The sequence below is a fragment of the Lepidochelys olivacea genome (assembly GCF_965140295.1).
Source record: "Lepidochelys olivacea isolate rLepOli2 genome assembly, chromosome: 8".
NCBI lineage: Eukaryota > Metazoa > Chordata > Testudines > Cheloniidae > Lepidochelys > Lepidochelys olivacea.
In genome coordinates, this window is record NC_140418.1 from 36,150,591 (window position 1) to 36,172,223 (window position 21,633).

The window sequence follows — 21,633 nt, forward strand, 5'->3', positions numbered from 1 at the left end:
GCTTCTCTACCCAGAACCTAGAAAAAGGAAGACTCTGTCCCTGCCCCCCCTCTCTGGGCGATTGACAGCCCATGTGGCCAATCAACACTCATTTCTGGTTTATAAAGCACTTTGCGCCATCACAGCACACCTGCTTTACAATGAGGGATTGGAGAAGTTCACGCTGTGGTTTATCCCATGGCAGGTGAAAAGGGAACCTGATCCTAAGTCTGTAAGTACCTACATAGGGAGAAGATTTGTGGTAGTAGAGGGCTGTAGCAGACAAAGGCAGAACAACATTAAATGGCTGAAAGATAATGCCAGATAAATCCCGACTAGAAATAAAATGCACAGTTTTAACACTGAGGGTAATTATTGAACAATTGATTTATTTGTTGTCACTTGAAGCCTTTAAATCAAGCTTGGCTGTCTTCCTAATAGGCGTATGTCCCAGGTCAGGGCACTTGCCCCTGTATTTCCTCTCAGGGGTCCAGACAGGGCTCTCACTCTCAGACTTCTGGCCCCCCAGCCATCACCTCTCGTGGGTGGAGAATCACGTCTTACTCCCTTCTGGCTGGGGTATTTCCAGGCTGCACAACTCCCTGCCTTCACTGTATTTCTCAGCACAGACAGGATGCCAAAGGACACCTGCTTGCTTTCTCTTCAGAGACCATTAACAGGTGTAATTGGTACAATTATAAGGTACCCACAGCACTTCCTACACAAGCCCACTTTATTCTTAAGGTAAAAAAGTATTACAGAGAAACCACATTAAAATACCAGAACCTATGAGCATGCTAACAAGCTTATCAGAATTAACCCCAACCCCAAAAGGAGTTCTGGCAACCTTCAGACCCCACCCATGGGGCATCCCTTGTGGTTACCAGTTCATCGCAGTGTGCTATAGCTCAGGTATGGGCATGAGGCCAGAATTACTGTGTTATGCAGGAGCTCAGACTTGATGGTAATAATGCTCGTTGCTGGCCTTAAAATCTACACAAGTCAAGTCGGTCTGTCCAGCTGAAGTCTCCAAATGTAGGCTTTAGTCCTCTCCTCCTCAAGCCCAGCGCAAAGCTGGGACTAGAACCCAGGCATCCAATAGTAAGTCACTGTATTGTAACTTGGGAACCCCAGTGCTGGTAGAGGTTGGGCTAGTGTATGAGTTAGTAACATAGAGAAAACTGCTGGACTTCTGCCAGTAAAAGTGCATCAAACTTACTAACTACATGCACTGAGACTTACTTCCAAGAAGACAGTGCAACTCCTAGGGCCCTGTCTAACCACTAGACACTTCCCTCTTTGCACATAACGTGACCTATTAGATAAATATTTGTTGCACTGTTGGACACATTAATTATAAATGGAGATGGAGATTTTTAAAGCTGCCTAAAGGGTTCGGACACCCAATTTCCATTAATTTTAATGAGAACTGGGCATCCAAACCCCCTATGTGGCTTTGAGCATCTCAGCCACAAAGCTTTGTTTGATTCCCCTCTGAGCTATTTAAATGTGAGATTTTCAAACACATTACGGATCCTGCAGATGCTTGGAGGTGCACGAATGCCGTTGGTCTCTGCTGAGGATGGTTTGGCTGGTAGTTTCTAAGGTATTTATAATAAATGCATTTAATCCATCCCATCATTTCCACCCTCCCCCAGTCCCTTGTGGTTTAGTGCCATGCTGATGCCTGGATGAACCTTAAACCTTTATGGCTTCTGACACAGCAGCTTTGGTGCTAGAGACTGACAGCTGCACAGAGCAGGGCTGAAATGAGCAATTGAATTATCCCTTCGATTAAAAATGCTCGGTTGTTTGGAAGATCTTACAGTGAATATTCACTTAGGTGGCTGACATGAAAGAGTGTGTGTTTGCATGTATATGTTAGAAAAGGGGGCCAGTGGAATGCTAGGTCTGTAGCTGCCTGGAACCGCAGCTTCTTAAGCTTTGCATTATTTCAAAAGCTCAAATTCTTTCACATGATACCCTTGCATGCGCTGAACCACTGAGTGGCCGTGGAGATAATCAGCATTTAGACAGACGTCAGCAATGGCTAGGAAATGGAAATGGAGTTAAAAAAAGGCCAGCAAGGACTGGAGAGCTACTTAAACTGTATCTGGGTCCTATACAAATCTGCAGCTGAGAAACGCTAGATTATCCTGCTGAAAATACTCCCCTTCAGATTCTGAATGTAAAGAAATTGATGTGTCCACATTAGACTGACCAGCTAAATGTGAAACCCACTCTGGAACTGTGGCCATGGCCATAAAGATGAGACCAAATGAGGGCATATTCAGTGCTGTCCATGATCATAGCACTGGGCATGACACCATCTGTAATCAATGCCAGTCATTCCAGCAGCAACGCTAAATACCATCCGCAGTTGGCATTGAGTGGTCTCCCACTAGCAAAATGTCCTTGGAGTTTCCAAAAAGCATAGATGATGATTTTAGAACAAACAAAATGTATTGCAAACAATTTGGCGTAATTCTATATAGACCTCATTCTGACTGATAAAAATGAAGTGATATCAGTGCCAAAAGAATACAGTCCCAAATATACATGCATGGTGCTTTAAAAAGGGCAACATCCCAAAGCTGGAAACAATTATGAAAAAAATTAACTGTGAGGAAAAACAATGTAAACTATAATTGAGACTTGTTTAAGAAAACTTTATTGGATGCCCCAAACCTCTCAGAATTCTTCAATCATAAAAGGAGGCATTTTCAGTTAAAAAAAATTCTTAGGGGAAGTAAAAGAAACAATAATAAAACTATATAACAAATGGAAAGAGGGGAAGTTGATAGCAATGACTATAAATTAGCAGAGACTTAATAAGGCAGCTAACGGTATCCATGACAAATCAATGGCCAGTAGGCTTAAGGACAATAAGAAGGATATTTTTATATATATGAAGAAGAAAAAAAATGCTACAAATGGTAGTTACTGGAAAAGTATGATAAAATTGTCAATCATGATGTAGAAAAGGGAGACGTATTCAATAAATATTTCTGTTCAGTATCTGAAAAGAAACAGGATGATGTATTCAGATCTTAGAGTAATAATGAAGTACCGGTACCTTCTAATCCAACAGTAACTAGGAGGGATTTTAAATGGCAATTGCTGAAGTTAAACATGTTTAAATTTGCAGGACTAGATAACTGGCACCGAAAAGTTTTAAAAGAATTGGCTGAGGAGCTGTCTGGGTGATTGATGATGATATATAAGAAATGAACAAATTCTGGGGAAGTTCCAGAGAACTGGAGAAAAGCCAATATTTACAAAGGGTAAATGGGAGGACCCGGGAAGCCATAGGCAGGTTAGCTTGATCCTGAACAAAATCATAAAAAGTGTGAGGTGAGATGAGATGCAATTACTAAATAACTAACGTTGGCAGCATAATCCATGCCAGTCACCATGGTTTTATGGAAAATTGGTCTTGTCAAACAAAGTTGATACCTTTTGTGATGAGTTGGGCTCACAAATGTAATTTTGTTGATGTTATCTGCTTAGATTTATATAATTGTTTGCAGTGTTGTTGTAGCTATGTTGGTCCCAGGATATTAGAGAGACAAGGGGGTGAAGTAATATCTTTTATTGGACCAACTTCAGAAGTTGGAATTTATTTGATTTTGCATTGCACAACAGTCTGATTAAAAATAGCATTATACCAAATCAATGCAGCACAGAGTCAATGGATTAAAAACTGGCCAGGTGATAGATTTTTTTTAAAAAGTAATTGTAAATGGAGAGTCATCATCCAACAGAGGTATATCTTTTTGTGTCCCAAAGGAATCGGTTCTTGGCCCAACACTATTCAATATCTTTAGCAAAGCCCTAGAAGAAAATATAAAATCATTGCTGGTAGAGTTTGCAGATAACTCTTTATAAAGCTCCTGAGCAAGTTCTGCTGATTCCTTGTGTCAGGTGCAACTTGCTAACTCCACATGATCTAAGAGAGGTGAGCATGCCCCTCCGATCAGAGAGAATTAGGGGCAGAAACATGGAGATCCTAAGAAGCAGCAGTTGTGGTGTGAAAGCTTAGGCTGAGGTTTAGCTGCTGATGATTTATCAATACAACTAAACTCCAGGAAGCGGGTAAGTTTGATATTATACAGTGGGTCTAGACTGACATTTTCAAAGCCAACTAGGGTGCTTAGCCAGTCCCATTAATATCAATGAGTGCTGTGTGGCTCCAACTCCTATTACTTCTGTGGTTTTCAACCTCTTCCATATCATAACCTCACATTACAACAGAAAACCCCTTTCCCTCTCCAGTCTAGCCATAAAGAAAGGAAAGGTAGCTATGACCCCTGAGACCTGTTTGCAACCCCAAGAGATTCAGATGCCATGCCCCCGCTGGCTTTGAAAATCTCAACCATAGCCTCTGTTTAGGGCAAGGTGAGAAGGTCCCCAGCTCATGGTACAATATAGAAACGTTCTGAAGACCCCAGCTCTGGGCTCCATCTAGATGCCCAGCCTCTGCCCACACAACTATTGCACCCAATTTCCAAAAAACACAGGCACCCGCAAAAGGGTTGAGAATCCCTAGCCACAAAGCGCACAGAAACCTGGTGCGTGAAGTTGGACTTAGGCACCCACTTAGGTGGCTTTGAACCTTCTGGCCAGTGTTCACATCCATTGTGTTCCTTCAGAAACCTCCTCACAGTTGGGTGTTTCACCTGTTACTGGAGCCTGATATGCAGAACTGCTGCCATTTGAACTCTTGCTGGCCATATAGCCAGTCTAGATTCCTATAGTGTTCAATAGTGGAGTGTAACAGAAATAGAAGGCAGACAGCCCTGGAAGATTTGTGACCACCTGAGAACAACTGCTCTACCTGAAAAGAGCTGTCCTAGACCATCAGCAGTGGTGTGTGTTGATCCAGGATTGAGATGGAGGGATTTGTGGATCAGAGTTTGTGAAAGGAGATCCACAAAAACTGGAAGCTGGAGTGGAGGATCTGACATTGGGTCTAGCTCAGAGGATCAGTGCTGCAGAGCCCAAGCCAGAGCAATCAGTCATCCATGAGCCTTGTCTCACTGTGACCACCTGATGACTTCTAGAAGTAGGGGAGTCTGTGGAAATGCATTTATGAATCCTTGACTCCAGTCCATGACCCTGTGATGTGGTGTATGTACCCATGAACCCAAGAGGTAACACAGGAGATAATGCAGGCACCAGAAGGTTGCTGATTACTGCTTGCTAAAGAGGATATCCCCTCAGAAGGGAGAGCGCTGGCTGGAGGAAGCTTCTTCCTGGAAGAAGACACTCGGATGTGAGCAGATAGATGGGCCTTTGGGCTGTTTAGAACTCTTTCCATGTGCCCAAGGAGACAAGTTTCTGGCCAGTATAATACACCCAGCTACGGCTGGGTTGAAGCAAGTTGGCCCTGTGATCTTACTACTGTTTGAGTTGGCACTAAGCCATCAATTACAAGTTTCTTCTTGCTTAGACTTAACCTGAAAGGAACTTGACTTAGCCTCTGTAGGGAGATGGGGGACCAGTGGGGGCAGTGGCCATCCAGCTCAGAACCCCTGGGGATCCCAAATCTGTGATGTTGAGGAGACAGACCAGCATGGTCTGCAGAAAATGCAAGTTCCAAGGCCTCCATCTCCATTCCCTGAACCAAAAAGCACCCTGATCCAACACAACTATTGGCAAAGCAGGGGCCAGTGCAGAGGCAGCTGTCTCCATGCCAAGGCTGAGGTATCACCAATGTTCTTCATCTCTGGGGAAAAAGGCATCCAGCTGAAGAACTGGGCACTGTTGGCTGACAGAGCGTCAGCCCTGCCTCAAAGGACAAGAGATGGAGCTAGCTCTGTTGCAATTTTTGAGCCTGGAGAGAGAAGACAGCACAAGCTGAATTACACCATGATAATGAGAAACATAAGAATGGCCACACTGGCCAATGGTCCATCTAGCCCCATATCCTGTCTTCCAACAGTGGTCAATGCCGGGGCTTCAGGGGGAATGAACAGAACAGGACAATTATTGAGTGATCCCCTGTCATCCAGTCCCAGCATCTGGCAGGTAGAGGCTTAGCCATCTTGGCTAATAGCCATTGATAGACCTATCCTCCATGAACTTATCTAATTCTTTTTTAAACCTAGCTATACTTTTGGCCTTCACAACATCCCCTGGCAATGAGTTACACAGGTTGACTGTGCATAATGGGTGATACCTTTGCCCAGGTACAAAAGGTATGTAGCATGTGGCTCACATACACATTGCTGTGGATGAAACACAGCATTTGAAGCTAATCTTGCTGTCTTCAGTCTTTCTACCTGCTTTGGCTCATCATCCCAGGATGATGCACCCAGCCAAAGCAGGGTCAGGAAGCTGCAATATGATATACTAAGACAACAAAGCGACTGCACTGTCACGACAAGTCTGGTATAAAACCATTCATCATAAAGATGGTTTGAAAAAATCCAAAACCAGTTTTGTGAAAAAATTCTAAATTTATTTTCATTCTGAAGAATTCAAAATGGAAATGGTTTTTGCTTTTCAAAATATATTGTGATTTCCCCATCCCGCCCCCCACAAAAATTGTATCCTAAACATCATTGAAATGGTTTTTGATAATTTTGCTATTGAAAAATATTGATAACCACTATAACATTTTTGATATACAAATTTCCAGAAAAATTCTTGGCAGGGAGGCCAGGATTCTTGTTGTGAGAAATGAAAATTTTCATTTTTATGGGGAAAAATGGTTTTAAAAAAAGGCAATTTGGGGGAAAAATGAAAAACTGTGACCAGCTCAAATGAATATCTGTATTTTTATTGAGAGCAAAGTAAGCTAACTACTAACATACATTACAGGCAACAAGGTATCAGTGACGGATGAAGAGAAAAGATACCAAAAGATCCTTCCGATGACAGTGCTTGAAAGTGAAGCTGTCTGGTCCCCGGCTCCTTTCAATCTAGCAGTCAGAATCTTTGTGTGCTTGAGGGTACGTGCACAGCCCCATTGCTGTGTGGATGGTTGCAAGCTCACGCCTGTGATATGGATGTACAATCTATTGGCAGCTGCGGCACCTAAGAAATTATTCAGTTTGAGAGATGATTACCATTCAAATCCTGTTTACTGTTACGTTCACAGATTCCAAACAGAACTGCACCACAACAAATAAACTCTCCAAGACTAAACTGTCTGTACAGTCAAGCAGAATGTGTAAAAACTGTTTGTAATAGTGATATTTGGTAACACCAAAAAAAATCACAGCATGTCCAGGGTACATGAACCTAGCTAGTATGGCTCTACCTATAATCGAAGAAAAGGTATAACGATTGTTAATAATTTGCCACAAATTACTAGGACAAATATGCAGCTCTCTACCATGGGTGGGAAGACATTTCTTCCTGTCTCCAGCTGTTGATCAGTTCATTCCCTGAAGCATCAAGACGGATAGCCCTTGTTGTTATGCATCCCAGCTAGCCTATGTATTCCGCTTAGAAACCAGAACCTCACTGTGTCATGCTGCAAAATATCCCTCCATAGGACTGGCTGTAAAGCAATTGGATTCTGGTATTTGCCTTCAGTCCCTAGCAGAGCAACAGACTGATGAATATTGATCATGGCTTCTTAAAGCATCTTAACCTGATAACTGGCTGATTACAAATTCATTAACATTGAGCAGAGGTGAGCAGGTCTGATGTTCACCATAGTGTAACTTGAATCTGCCTTTTAGATGAGAAAACCTTGGGGAAGTTAAAACTTCCACACCTGAATTTGTCAGACTAATACTGGTCTTGCCCATTGCCATGATCTTTATTTAATATCTCTCTACAGCCCAGTAACCTTCATTCACACCTGCATTTGTTGGATAACTCATGAGTATAGCTGCAGGGTGACTCATTACATGGTTCATTACAGATACGAACCCTGGCAAACAACTCTGTGTGTTGTGCTATAGAACAACTCCTTGGGGGAAAATATACAGCCGTGTTCTGCAATGATGCTGCAGGACACTACTGCTTGTAATGGTCTCACTGCAGTGTCTGGAGGTATTACTGTAGACTGCTGCAGTATTTGTAGTAAGGGGCATTAGAGATCTTTCCCAGGTGTCCGGCTGGTGGATCTTGCCCACATGCTCAGGGTCCAACTGATTGCCACATCTGGGGTTGGGAAGGAATTTTTCCCTGGGCAAGGTTGGCAGAGACCCTGGGTTTTATTTTGCCTTCCTCTGCAGCATGAGTCACGGGTCACTTGCAGGTTTAAATTAGTGTAAATGGTGGCTTCTCTGTAACTCAAAGTCTTTATATCATGATTTGAGGACTTCAGTAACTCTGCCAGGGGTTCTGGGTCTATTACAGGAGTGGGTGGGTAAGGTTCTGTGGCCTGCAATGTGCAGGTCAGACTAGATGATCATGATGGTCCCTTCTGGCCTTAAAGACAGGTTTCAGAGTAACAACCGTGTTAGTCTGTATTCGCAAAAAGAAAAGGAGTACTTGTGGCACCTTAGAGACTAACCAATTTATTTGAGCATGAGCTTTTGTGAGCTACAGCTCACTTCATCGGATGCATACCGTGGAAACTGCAGCAGACTTTATATACACACAGAGAATATGAAACAATACCTCCTCCCACCCCACTGTCCTGCTGGTAATAGCTTATCTAAAGTGATCATCAAGTTGGGCCATTTCCAGCACAAATCCAGGTTTTCTCACCCTCCACCCCCCCACACAAATTCACTCTCCTGCTGGTGATAGCCCATCCAAAGTGACAACTCTCCACACAATGTGCATGACAATCAAGTTGGGCCATTTCCTGCACAAATCCAGGTTCTCTCACCCCCCCACCCCCCTCCCAAAAACCACACACACAAACTCACTATCCCGCTGGCAATAGCTCATCCAAAGTGACCACTCTCCCCACAATGCGCATGATAATCAAGGTGGGCCACCCCCAGCACAAATCCAGGCCTTCTCACCCCCCCCCCCCACCTCCATACACACACAAACTCACTTTCCTGCTGGCAATAGCTTATCCAAACTGACCACTCTCAAAGTTTAAATCCAAGTTAAACCAGAACATCCGGGGGGGGGGGGTAGGAAAAAACAAGGGGAAATAGGCTACCTTGCATAATGACTTAGCCACTCCCAGTCTCTATTTAAGCCTAAATTAATAGTATCCAATTTGCAAATGAATTCCAATTCAGCAGTTTCTCGCTGGAGTCTGGATTTGAAGTTTTTTTGTTTTAAGATAGCGACCTTCATGTCTGTGATTGCGTGACCAGAGAGATTGAAGTGTTCTCCGACTGGTTTATGAATGTTATAATTCTTGACATCTGATTTGTGTCCATTTATTCTTTTACGTAGAGACTGTCCAGTTTGACCAATGTAAATGGCAGAGGGGCATTGCTGGCACATGATGGCGTATATCACATTGGTGGATGTGCAGGTGAACGAGCCTCTGATAGTGTGGCTGATGTTATTAGGCCCAGTGATGGTGTCCCCTGAATAGATATGTGGGCACAGTTGGCAACGGGCTTTGTTGCAAGGATAAGTTCCTGGGTTAGTGGTTCTGTTGTGTGGTATGTGGTTGTTGGTGAGTATTTGCTTCAGGTTGCGTGGCTGTCTGTAGGCAAGGACTGGCCTGTCTCCCAAGATTTGTGAGAGTGTTGGGTCATCCTTTAGGATAGGTTGTAGATCCTTAATAATGCGTTGGAGGGGTTTTAGTTGGGGGCTGAAGGTGACGGCTAGTGGCGTTCTGTTATTTTCTTTGTTAGGCCTGTCCTGTAGTAGGTAACTTCTGGGAACTCTTCTGGCTCTATCAATCTGTTTCTTTACTTCCGCAGGTGGGTATTGTAGTTGTAAGAAAGCTTGACAGAGATCTTGTAGGTGTTTGTCTCTGTCTGAGGGGTTGGAGCAAATGCGGTTGTATCGCAGAGCTTGGCTGTAGACGATGGATCGTGTGGTGTGGTCAGGGTGAAAGCTGGAGGCATGCAAGTAGGAATAGCGGTCAGTAGGTTTCCGGTTTCATATTCATAGGTATTGTTTCATATTCTCTGTGTGTATATAAAGTCTGCTGCAGTTTCCACGGTATGCATCCGATGAAGTGAGCTGTAGCTCACGAAAGCTCATGCTCAAATAAATTGGTTAGTCTCTAAGGTGCCACAAGTACTCCTTTTCTTCTGGCCTTAAAGTCTATGAGATCTAGTGCCATCCCTCAAGCTGCTCACAATACCTTGAATAGCCAAGAGAAGACTTTTGTATGGGCATGCTTCCTATAGGGCAAGCCTTCCAACAGGAATTTAGTGAAAGGTTCTTTTATGCCCTGAGGCCTGGCATGAAAGCTACAATGAATCGTGCAGTCATCCTCTACAACAGACATATATCACTGAGTAGGAGAGACAGAAGTCAGGAGCTTTGCCCCCAAGATAAAGGCTTCTGTCAGGATAGCTGATGGAGAAACTGCTTTGGCTGTGAGTAACAGAGCAGGGTTTTGGTCCTCTGTGGGCCTCCAGCTACTAGAATGTGCACATGCTCATTACAAAAGGGTACAAAAGGCGTGCTGGTACTCAAGCACGTACCTTGCTATTTCCTAGTCGTTGGGAGTGTGATCTAGGGTATAATTTTGTGTTTCCCACTAGTGCTCATGCTGCTTTCCCTGGTGAAAGTGGTGACCTTTTGCCCTCTGGGCAAACCCTGAGCACCTTGCGAATTAGCCCCTCATTCTTCTGAGCTTTGTCCTTTTCCCAGTGGAACCAGCTTTGCACCAAGACCCGAGGTGCTCCTTCCGGAAGCCACCCTTATGTGTCTGGCTAGGGTTGCCACATTTGCTTGGACTTATTCCTGGAGGTTTCATCACATGACACAATCTTTAATTAAATATTCATCTTTAATTTCTGGAGACTCCAGGACAATCCTGGAGGGTTGGCAACCCTAGAAGAGATGTGAGATGCCATCAGAACAGGAAACAGGGTCTAAGAACCCATTAAAACCAAAAGCCTAGGCTTTGGAGGCCTGCTCACGCTGATAGGGAGAAATGTTGGAACATTGTTTCCCAAGCCATGAAGGGGGCTTCCAAGAAAAAGCTCCCCAGCAAGCCTGGCAGGGGGAAGGCCCTGTTTGCGGGGGACAGCAGCGATGGGAAAGGAAGGAGCAAAGCAGGGTGGTGGTGGTACGCAACCCCTGGAAAGCTCCAGTAGGGGGAGGGGTGGGGACCCAGGTGGCAATAGGGGACCGGGTAGGCCCTGTGAATGCATTCATCAGCCTTGCAAATTTTACCAAGGTTGTTGTTTGCTTATTTATTTATTTTTTACATTTCTTAAAGAAGGCCCGTCTGTTTGGCAGGATTTTACCAGCTCCAGTTTGAAGGTATTTGATTGGCTGGCCGATAGCAAATCTGTCCCTCTGGGCTTTCAGAAACCGTTGAATATTCTTAGCAGTTTGCTCACACTCCACTGTAGTGAGTGTCTTCTAGCCGATTGCTTAGCTGCAATCTATTCCTCTAGGTTTATGTAGCAAGGTCTTTCCCTCCACCCTTTCATTGACTGCAATCACTCTCTGCCTTCCCTTTTAGTCTTATCTCTCCCCCCTCCCCTTTCTGTCCCCTTTCCCTTCCATCCTTCCTGCTCGATCTCTAGCAATCTCTTGACACCTGAAGGAAAGCCTGGGAGGTGTGACCCACTGCAAGGGGGGAAAAAACCAATAAAAGGAAAGTCTAGGAAGGTATGGGGGATGGGGCAACTCCTTATGTGTAGCTGCTGATTATTTTGCATGGATTGGTGAGGAGAAAAGAGAGCTGCGTTGGGGGGGAACTAAAAAAGGCTTATTGCTCCGGTAAGTGCAAGGACAATATACACTATTATCATTGTTGATCATTTACTTGATTCATCCCCATGGCATCCTATGTCCTATTTTGCTTGGTTAGGCATGGCAGCATCATTATTATTATTATTTATTTGATGTATCAGCTTTGTGCTTCAATGCTAGGGATTGAATTGTCTCAGTTGGGGAGTGGGGTGTGTGTGTCCGTCCAGATGCCCATTCTCTGAATCTGCTTTTTCAACTCTCAGCTGGATGTCTGGACTGGGAATTTGGGGTGTAGTGCTCGGACACGTTACTCACCAAAAACAATTGATGGCTGTTATTGACTTCCAAATCCTCTATCCATTAAGAGGAACACATTAATTCTCCTGGTTATTTAAAATATCTGGAACATGAAAATGGGACTCTTTAATTACCTCCCTCATTTATAGGGCAAGTTTCCTTTACCAAGACTCTGACATATTCTGTACTATGGTTTATAACAAAGCTACATTTAAAGATCAGTTCAGCAGTGGTTATAGCATCCAAATTACACAGTTGTCATGGAGATGGTACAGAGAAGCTGAAGTGATAGGACTGCATCTGGACTATGGAAGGGCTTTACTGATCAGTGGGATTTTTTCTTACCTTCTGTCTTTTTGTCTTTGCTAGGTTACAGTTCTCTTCTAATCTTGAATGAGGCAGGACAGTATTGCAGAATTTAAAGGTCTAGCATCTGGGAAGATTGTGTATTTAGCCCACTCTGCACTATATTATTATCTTAATTGTTATATTGGCATTTGTGTCTTGCTGGGGTTTTATTTTTGTTTGTTTTTTGGTGGGGCTTTTTGTATTTTTTGGGGGGAGGACAAGAAGGAGAAGACAGGATAGTTTGCTGATCCTCAGCTAGGTGTGAAAGTACTTTCTGATGAGGTACCTATAATGACTACACTGTAATGGCATATTTTACATTTTGGGGACAAAGGGGAAATACTTTTTGACTTTAGCCATATTTGATTCCCCATCTCAGTTTTGAGAATGCAGAGATATCACCACCTGCCCATTTATAAACCAGACGGTATGAAATTTTTTTGCAACCAGTAAAGGGAATGTGTTGGCAACTGAAAAAAAAATACATAATTTATGAGGAAGAAATTCTCCTGCCTAAGACTAGCTGGAATACAAAGAGTATTTCTATGGGAAAGGCATGTTGTATGTTACAGATATGTATTTCTCTAATGGTTTAGATTAAATCATACTATTGTGCTTTTCATTATTTTGTGCGTTAGGCCAGTTTTAGTCAATATTTAATCTGATCTCATTGTGTACTCACACAATAAACGTGTAATTTGGAGTCAGAGTGACTTACATCTACAAAATGCTTGGGAATCCATGTGGCATTGTCTCTCTAAATACAATTTCACCCCTTTTTTTGTTTGCTGTAGCCTATTGTGGTGATGTAAATAAAGTAAAATACATTGGTGGAAACAAGCCCTTCAGAATGGCAATGTTTCTGTAATTATAATATCACCAAACATAGGGGAGGATTAATTGCTAGGATAAACAGAGATTTGTGCCTGTTGGATGATGGGGCATGGTGTTCTGGGCCTGCATTCCAGTAGCTGGTATTACAGCCTACATTCTCCACATCTGAGTGGATGACACTTTTAGCAAGAAAATGTAGCATATTATCATCAGACATTTTATAAAAAAGAAACCTGCATGTGTCTATCAATTTATACATTAGTGGGTACTTCAAAGTGTGCAGCTCAGCTAGGATTTTTGTGAACAAGATTTTTCCTATACAAGTCCAGAGCGAACAAGGGGAAAGGCTGAAAGTGGGAGCCTGAGCCCGGAGGGTATGTCTCGGGGTCAGCTGAGCCACAAACGAAATGGCTCTCTGTTCAGCTGGTTCCCCCCAAAAAGTTAAGTACAGGTATAAATGGAGATCTCTTGTATTTTCCCCCTCAAGATCATTTTGAAGTGCAAAGTCCAGGGCCATGAGGTTCCGAAATGACAAGGGAGTTCATTCTTGCTGTCTCCATTCTTTGGATGCTTTCTCCCCATATTAACCCTCTGCCCCAGCGATAACACTATCATCCCATGGGGAAACTGAGGCACAGATTGGTGAAGTGACTTCCCCAAGGTCACACCACAATTAGTGATATTGTTGGGCAGAGAACCTAGGAGTCCGGTGTGCAAGTTTGCTGCTCTATCCGCGAGGCCATAAACATTGCAGAAGGCACTTAACAAGTACTAAAGTGGCCCTACTGCAAGATGCAGCCTGTGGAACCATTACTGTGTTAAAAAAACCTATGGTATTTTTACTAAGAGTCCTAGTCACTGAGGTAAAGATGGTGTTTCTCTATTAAGGCTAAGATTTGGGCTACCAGTGGGAGGGATGGGGAGTAACTGACCTTACCCTATCCCCTTGGGTAGCCCAAGTAAAGATCAGCCTTTCCCCGGGGCTCTTTGGGCAGCTCAGGTATGGACCTGCCAGAACTACAGTGCACACGTGCAGGGGAGCACACTGGCTGTTACTGAGATGCATTCACCTGTCCAGGAGCAGCTCAGCTGGAAGTGGACGGTAAAGGGAACGATGATGACTGCCCTCCCCATGCTGGCCACTTGGGAGGCGTAGGCTGTCCCCTTTGAAGGGGTGTTGCCTCCCTCCTGCACAAGTGGGGAGCTCCCCAGGGAACAGTGTGGTTTTGCATCAGCCCTCCCTTTAGGCCCTGGCTGCATGTGACAACCTCGCCCTGAGCCATCACTGAAATCTCTTTGTACAGAGCAGGGAGCCGACCAGAGTGAGGCATCTGGACAGAGCCATCTTCCCCATCTCCTGTCCAGTAGGAAGCCAGATCAGATAACTTGACCATTGCGCTGGGGCCAGCATTGTGTCAGACTCAGAGACATTGCTGTGGGGAGCGAGGCCCGCAGAGTCCCGCCCCCTCCGAGCCCGGGGGCTTTCCTGCCTAATTATCCCTGTCTCACATGCGCACATGCTTTGGAAAGCAGCTCCTCGCTCCTCCTGAGGAGATTTCAGAAGGTCACGGCGCTAGTTCAATACAAGAGGCTGGCTGCACACACGCTGCATTCTCCAAAACAACATTATGGGCCTCATGGCATCAGGACCTGCCTGGCTGGGCAAGGGCAGACTGGGGGGAGTGGGCCCAAATCTGGCCCAAGAGCCTCTCCACTCCCCTTGTGCAGTGTGTCCAGGGAGTACAGCCACTACTAGCTTTGCATTGGCACTAGCTTACCTTAAGAGAGCTGGGTGGTTAATTTGTGTGTCCGTCCCCCCATGCACATGCTAGCCAGAAGAGCTGACTGAGTTCCTGCTGCCCCTGTTTGCAGGACGGGGACACTGACACTGCCAGACTCCCATTTGTGTAGGTTGAGGAGAACCCCTCCTGGGGTTCCCACTGCCAGAGGGTCCAGATGCACCCCCACAACAAAGGTACCATCTAGCCCATTAAGCTCCATGCAAACAGTAAGGGACAAACCCTCCCGCATGTGACAGTAACATGCCTGGTGGGCTGGGGGCTGAATGTGGGCACTCGTGGGGCCAGATCCCTAGCTGGTGCAAGTGGGTGCAGCTCTGTCCAAGTCAATGAGGCTTGGCTGATTCACACCATCTGAGGATGCTGCATAGAGAAGGAAGGCTCAATAGTTAGGGAGATCCAAGTTCAAATCCCTGCTCTGCTACAGACTTGCTGTGTGACCTTGGCTAAGTCACTTAGAACCTCAGGTCCCCACCTGTATAATGAGGATAACAGCCCAGGCCTGCTTCCCAGGGGTCTCGGGAGGAGATATGCATTACAGATAGTGGGGTGCTTGGACTCCACAGTGATGGGGGCTAGATAAGCACAACAGATAAACAGGATCTGGTCCATGGAACCTATTCCTCATCCTTCTGTTGGGGGAGTGAACTTTGTGCACCCCTCTTCCCACGGGTAGACAGGGCGCTGGCCAAAGAAACCCTAGATCCCAAAGGATCTGCTGGAGGCCAGGGCAATCCCCATGGGATCTCTGTCTCTGTGCTGCCTTCCTTGGCCCATTGGCAATACGGGTCCTGGAGCAGCCATGCTGTGAGCGACTCAGTACCGCAACTCAGCTCCCCTGAGGGCCATATCCGACATTGGCCAGAACTTTCCTAGTCTCCAGTGTGCATGTTCCCAGAGCAGGTGGGCCTACAGAGGGATGGCAGAAAGAGGGTTGTATAAAACATCATTGCCTCCTGAGCCAGCAGGTTGGAGCCATTCCAGGGCTCATTTGTCATGTGTGTCTCTCCCTGTTGCCAACTACTGTGCTTTTAGCGCAAGTCTCATGATGTTTGGTGTTTTAAAGCCCCAGCTTTGGGACTCCTGTGATTGTAAGAGTCTTGGCTGCCATTTAAAAAAGTAAAGTCAGTTTCTAGCCCTCATGGTTGCAAAGAAAAGATGGAAGATATGAGACTCAACCCCAGAAGTCAAGAAAATAGACGCCCAAATTCATCATCTTTAGTATCTCCTGATTTTTAAACCAGTGTTGTGTCTCAGGAGTTTCGAATGCTTGGGGCTGACCATACAGCATGTTACAGAAGGTGGATTTTCCTTTTGACAAAGTGCAGACAAACAAAATACTATGACCCTCCATTCTCCCAGAAAGTGAAAATCGAGAGAGGAGGAGACCAGAGCCTCTGATCACACAGCAGGAGGCTCTGTGTGCTTTTCAAAGGGAACAGATGACAGCCAGGTGTCCCTGAGAATAAGACCATTGTCCATCAGAAGGAAGGATGGCTGAGTTGTTAAAGCACAGGCCTTGAAGTCAAGAGTTATAGGCTCAGTTCTTGGATCTGCCACTGACTTCCTGTGTGACCTTGGCCAACTCACTAAGGCCCACAGAGGTGTTCAGGATCCTAACTTCCATGGAAATCGCTGAGAGTTAGGACCCCAGATCCTTTTGTGGAGGATCTGGGCTTCAGTCTTCCTGTGTCTCAGTTCCCCAACTGTAAAATGGAAACAGTACTTCCTACCTACCTGTGGTGCTTCAGTTACTGTGGTTTGCAGAGCACTCTGCAGTCCTCATGGACAGGGCACTGCAGAAAAGCAAAAGACCTTTTAGTTCTGCCAACAGTTTAGCTGTGAGCGTGCACAGTGAAGCCACGGGACTCCCAAGTGCCCCACATTAACATCCTTCCCCGTTGCTGGACCACCAGCTGGTGAGGGAGCCTGTATCACAATGGGACAGGACAGGCTGCTTTTCTCCTCTTCCCCTCAATACTTCCTTGCCTGTTTACAGGACTTGGCTCCTGCCTTATGGATAGCTCATGGATGAGGGTTTTGTAACACCAGAGGTAACGCAGCCAATCATGGTGGGGTCTGTATATGTACTGTAGCTGTATTGGTTAAAATGCCTTAAAAATCTTCAGATTTATTTATTATCCCCCAAAGCCACTGTTCTTGTGGCCATCCGTCCCGCGTGTCTCTGTTGCATGCTCGCGTGCAGCACTAGTCACTTATTTAGAAGTCTGTAAGTATTTACAGGGGGACAAATATTTAATAATGGGCTCTTTAATCTAGCAAAGAAAGGTCTAGCACAATCCAGTGGCTGGAAGATGACACTAGAGAAGTTCAGACTGGGAATAAGGTGTACGTTTTTTAACAGTGAGCATAATTAACCATTGGAACAAATTACCAAGGGTCATGGTGGATTGTCCATCACGGACAATTTTTAAATCAAGTCTGGATGTTTGTCTCAAAGCTCTGCTCTAGGGATTATTCTGGGGTAAGTCTCTGGCCTGTGCTACACAGGTGGTCAGACTAGATGGTCACAATGGTCCCTTCTGGCCTTGGAATCTACAAATTTGGATTTGTGGCCAAATTCCAGGCCTGGGGCAGCACTGAGGGGCACATTAGTGGTGATCAGCACCTCCGGGTGCGTCATCTTCACTCCTTCTGCCTGCTCATCCTCCCCTGCCCCACATTCTCCCTACCAGGGTTTCAGGTGAGTAACGTTCGGGGAAGGGATGAAGCTTAAACAAGGGTGTCCATGCGGTTCCTCCTCTGGGGCAACTGCAGCCATTGGTGCAGGCTGGCACATTGCAAAGAGTTTGCTCTTCAGAAGAATCTTAATGAGTCCAGGTAGAAGCAAGTCTTGACTGGGGGGAGGGGTAGCCATATCGGGGGAGGGGGAAAACTCCAGCAGAGGCAGGGCCATCCCTTCCTTCGGGGAAGTACTGCTCCCCTCCTGCCAGACTACCCCTCAATGCGTTTGCCTCTTCCAAGCACCACCTCATCAATGGCTCCTCTCCTCCCACCCTTCTGCTCCTGGCTTGCCCTTCCCACCCACCCATTCTTTATCCGTACTGTGCACCTGAGGCTCCGTCACACTCAGGCCCCATTTGGCTGCTTCAGCAGCATGAAAGGTCCTTAAAGTGCATTTAAAGAGCCCCTAGGAATCCCCCCTGCTGCCACGAACTGGGATGTGGGCAGTCAGGCCTAGTGGTTGGAGCAGGACTCACAGGCCAGGAACAGCACCGAAGGTCAGAGCCTGAGTCTGAGACCAGGAGTCAGAGCCCAGGGTCACAGCTGAAGCCAGGAAGCAGTAGAGGGAGGGGGTGGAAGCAGAGTGGAGCTGCACAGGAACAAGGCAGGCCCAGGAGAGCTTGCAGCTGCAGTCATGTTGTGGCTCAGCTGGGCTCGTAGGCTGCCGCAGAGTGGGCAGGCGCAACTGCGAGTTCTCATTCCTGACACCTGCTGGGCCCTCCTTCGCTAATTACAGCTAGCTTAAGGCTCTCTGGTACCTCAGCTCCCAGCTAGTGGCGGACGGGGTGGATTGGGGTTGTGGCTACAGCACACTCACTATGGTAATTTTTGGCTTCTCAGAGACCATAGGGGACCATGGGAAGCAGAACATAAGTTAGAGCAGCCCCAAAGGTGCTCTAGCTTACACTGGGGGCCAGGCATTCAAATCCAGGAGCTTAAAGCCTCCCCGTGGTGGGGATGGAGTAACTGAGACTCAGGCCCTTTGTCTTCTGCCCCTTATTTCTTTCTGCCTCCCCTCTTCCCCAGAATGTCTGCTCTTCTCTCTCCCCACTGCTTCTCTCACCACTCTACTCTTCCCTGTGGGTCTCTTCCTTGGAGTCTCCTCCTCTGCTCCACCAGGGCCAGGGCAGCACAGTCTTCCCCACAGCAAGTCATGGTGTGGATGCCCAATGGCTTCCCTGCAAAAAGGAGGCCACTGTCCCCCCTGCTCTGCTGGTGACATTCTCCATCTGCCACTGAAAACAATTCAGCAGAGCCTGGACAGGCTGGAGCCCTACAGTAACCGTGGTTGCAGGCCACAAGTGGTGTATGGGCTGTTTAATGGTCCCTGGTGTGCCCTTCGGTAAGGCTGAATGGTACTGCTATGAACTCCAAAAGGGAGCTCTGAGCACATGTGCAATGCAGAGTCATGCGCACTGCTGAGCGGCCAGAAGGTGCTTACCCCAAATTATTTCCATGGCACAACACGCACAAAGTGTGATTTGAATAGGACCCCTGCACGTGTCCGCGTGAGAGTTGACTGCACACACCTTTGCTCCTCCATCCCATAAGGCTGGCTGCTGCTGTCACATAGCCAGGGGGAAGCTGGGACCACTGTAGGAGACTGCAACAAAGACAGGCTGCAAAGCCAAGGGATGGAGCTCAGGCTGCTGAGCAACCTTGCCAGGAGTTCCAAGGGCTGATGAAATGGGGCGGAGTAGCAAGGAAGAAGTTCTGGGAACAATACCAGCTTGTAGCAGGGCGTTAGCAGTACTGCCACCTGTAATGATTTTTTTTTGGCCAAGTCTCATGATATTTGAATTTTTTCATCAAGCCCCAGCTCCTGGAGTCATGGGCTTATTTGAGAATCTCAATATCCACTTAAAAGAAAAAAAGGAAGTTTCTAGCCCTCATGACTGCAGACAATACCTGTGTAAATGTGGCATGAGCGTGCCTGAAAGGTTCAGAAGCCGGACAGCAAATAAAATGATCCCCAGATCTATTATTTTGCAACTCTTGTGATTTTTAAGCCATCTCGTAACGTTGGTGGCCCTGCCTCGTGATTGGTGAATGTTTGGGGCTGGCAGCACCCTGTTGGGTTATAGCAACCTGCGCAGCAAAGCCACCAGCTCTCCTGGATCACTCTTGTCATCAGGTCAGCTGGGCCTATTTGCTCCAGCCCAGGAATACAAAAGATCTAATGCCCCTGATTCGGCCTGGCACTGGCGCTAGGCTGTCCCTATGGTCAAGATAGAGGCGCTGTATATCTAGGTTTCTAGAATCCCCTAGGCACTCCTCCAAGCACCCTATGCCCATCCCTCAAGGCTCCTTTGCCAAGGCCTCCTGCAGGAGGGCAGGGGACTAGAGCGAGATACCCCTGCTCCACAGCTCCAGGGAAATTCCCTGCTGAGCCATGCCCTTGTTTCGTGGTGTCCCTGTGCTAGTATTGACCACACACTAGGGCACTGGGCAAGCACAAATCGGGCCCTGAGTGTGTCTGTGAAGCAGAGGGAACTAGCAGCAGGGAGGGAAGGGCCTGCAGCCAAACTAGGGAGAACTCTTGAATTGAGGTTTGTGTTTGTCAGCTCAATTAACTATAAAGCCCCCCCAATCCCCTCAGCAGGGGATTAGTTTGCACCAGCCCCAACCTGTGTGGTTGTTAGGAGCCGGGAGGGAACATGTTTCAGTGTAACAGTTCCTGGTGCCCTGAAGAGCAGCCACTTATGCCCATGGGGCTCCTCTGATTATCAGTTTTATGGTACTGCCGCTGAACTCAGTCAGGGTCCAGCTACTACTGGGGGAATGGCAGTGGGGAGGGATGGTGGTGAGATGGTGGCTAGGGTTGCTGCTTTTTATTTGCACAAAAACGAACAACCTGACCCTGCCCTGCCCTGAGGCCCCACCCCAGCTCACTCCAATCCCCACCCTTGCTCACTTGTTCATGGCTGGGGCAGAGGGGTGGGGTGCAAGAGGGGGTGAGGGCTCCAGGGTGGGGCCAGAAATGAGGGGTTCAGAGTTCAGGAGGGGGCTCCGGGCTGGGGGAGGGGGTTGCGGTGTGGGTAGGGGCTCTGGGCTGGGGGTGTGGGCTCTGGGGTGGGGCTCAGGATGAGGGGTTTAGGGTGTAGGAGGGGGCTCCGAGGTGTGGCCAAAGGGTTTGGAGTGCAGGAGGGGGTGCAGGAGGAGGTTGTGGGCTCAATTTTGGGTACAGCCCCCTGTCTTGGAGACTAGAGACTGAGTGCCAGAGATTACAAGGCCTCACTGGCTCCAGTTAGCAGAAAAAAGCCCAGCTCTCTACTCCATGAGGAAAGGGTTTGGAGGTTAGAGCCTTCAGGACAGCCTGCCCTGCTGCCCCCCGCACCTACCCCAGGTCATTATGCAGCCTGAAGCCCGCTCTATAATCCACCTGAGGACAAGTTACCCTCTAGTGCCCCCTAGAGGGCATGGCAATATGGAGCGCTTTTTCCCCCACCGCCCCTTGCCTATCTGTAGACAGCTCTCTGTTCCTACTGCGCAGTTCTCCGGGGGATGTGGGGAGAGGGGCAGGGAGCCCCATTACTTTGTGCATGTTCCGTGAGCTGCACTAGCCAATCTGTGTTGTCCGTTCATGGACTGCTCAATGAGAGCTCAGGGAGCCTGGGGTGGCCCGGTGGAAGGGATGCTGGTGGTTGGCGGGCCAGGAGGGGTTACACAATGCCAGGGATTCAGCTATTTGTATTCCTTGGGCCAGTGGAGCTGCAGGAGCAGGGGCTGTAGTTAATTAGATTACGAGGTCTCACAGGCTTCTGAGTCATAAAAAAAAATGAAATGATTTTTGTAATTGAGGATGGGGTTTCTGCCAAGAGATGCTTTAATGAGCATTTAGGTTTTCCGTCTTAGCTTAGCATGAGTA

General features: G+C 46.9%; 1 protein-coding gene across 2 annotated transcripts in view; it reads left to right on the forward strand.

The window, feature by feature from the left end:
* The first annotated feature begins 11,409 nt into the window (after positions 1-11,409).
* PSD2 (pleckstrin and Sec7 domain containing 2) overlaps positions 11,410-21,633 on the forward strand; it is a 148,244-nt gene continuing 138,020 nt past the window's right edge. Inside the window, exon 1 of one of the 2 annotated variants that reach the window (XM_084636393.1) lies at positions 11,410-11,769. The gene's annotated coding sequence lies outside the window, so the exon portion shown is untranslated. The remainder of the gene's footprint in view (positions 11,770-21,633) is intronic. The other variant, XM_084636394.1, reaches the window with a different exon arrangement.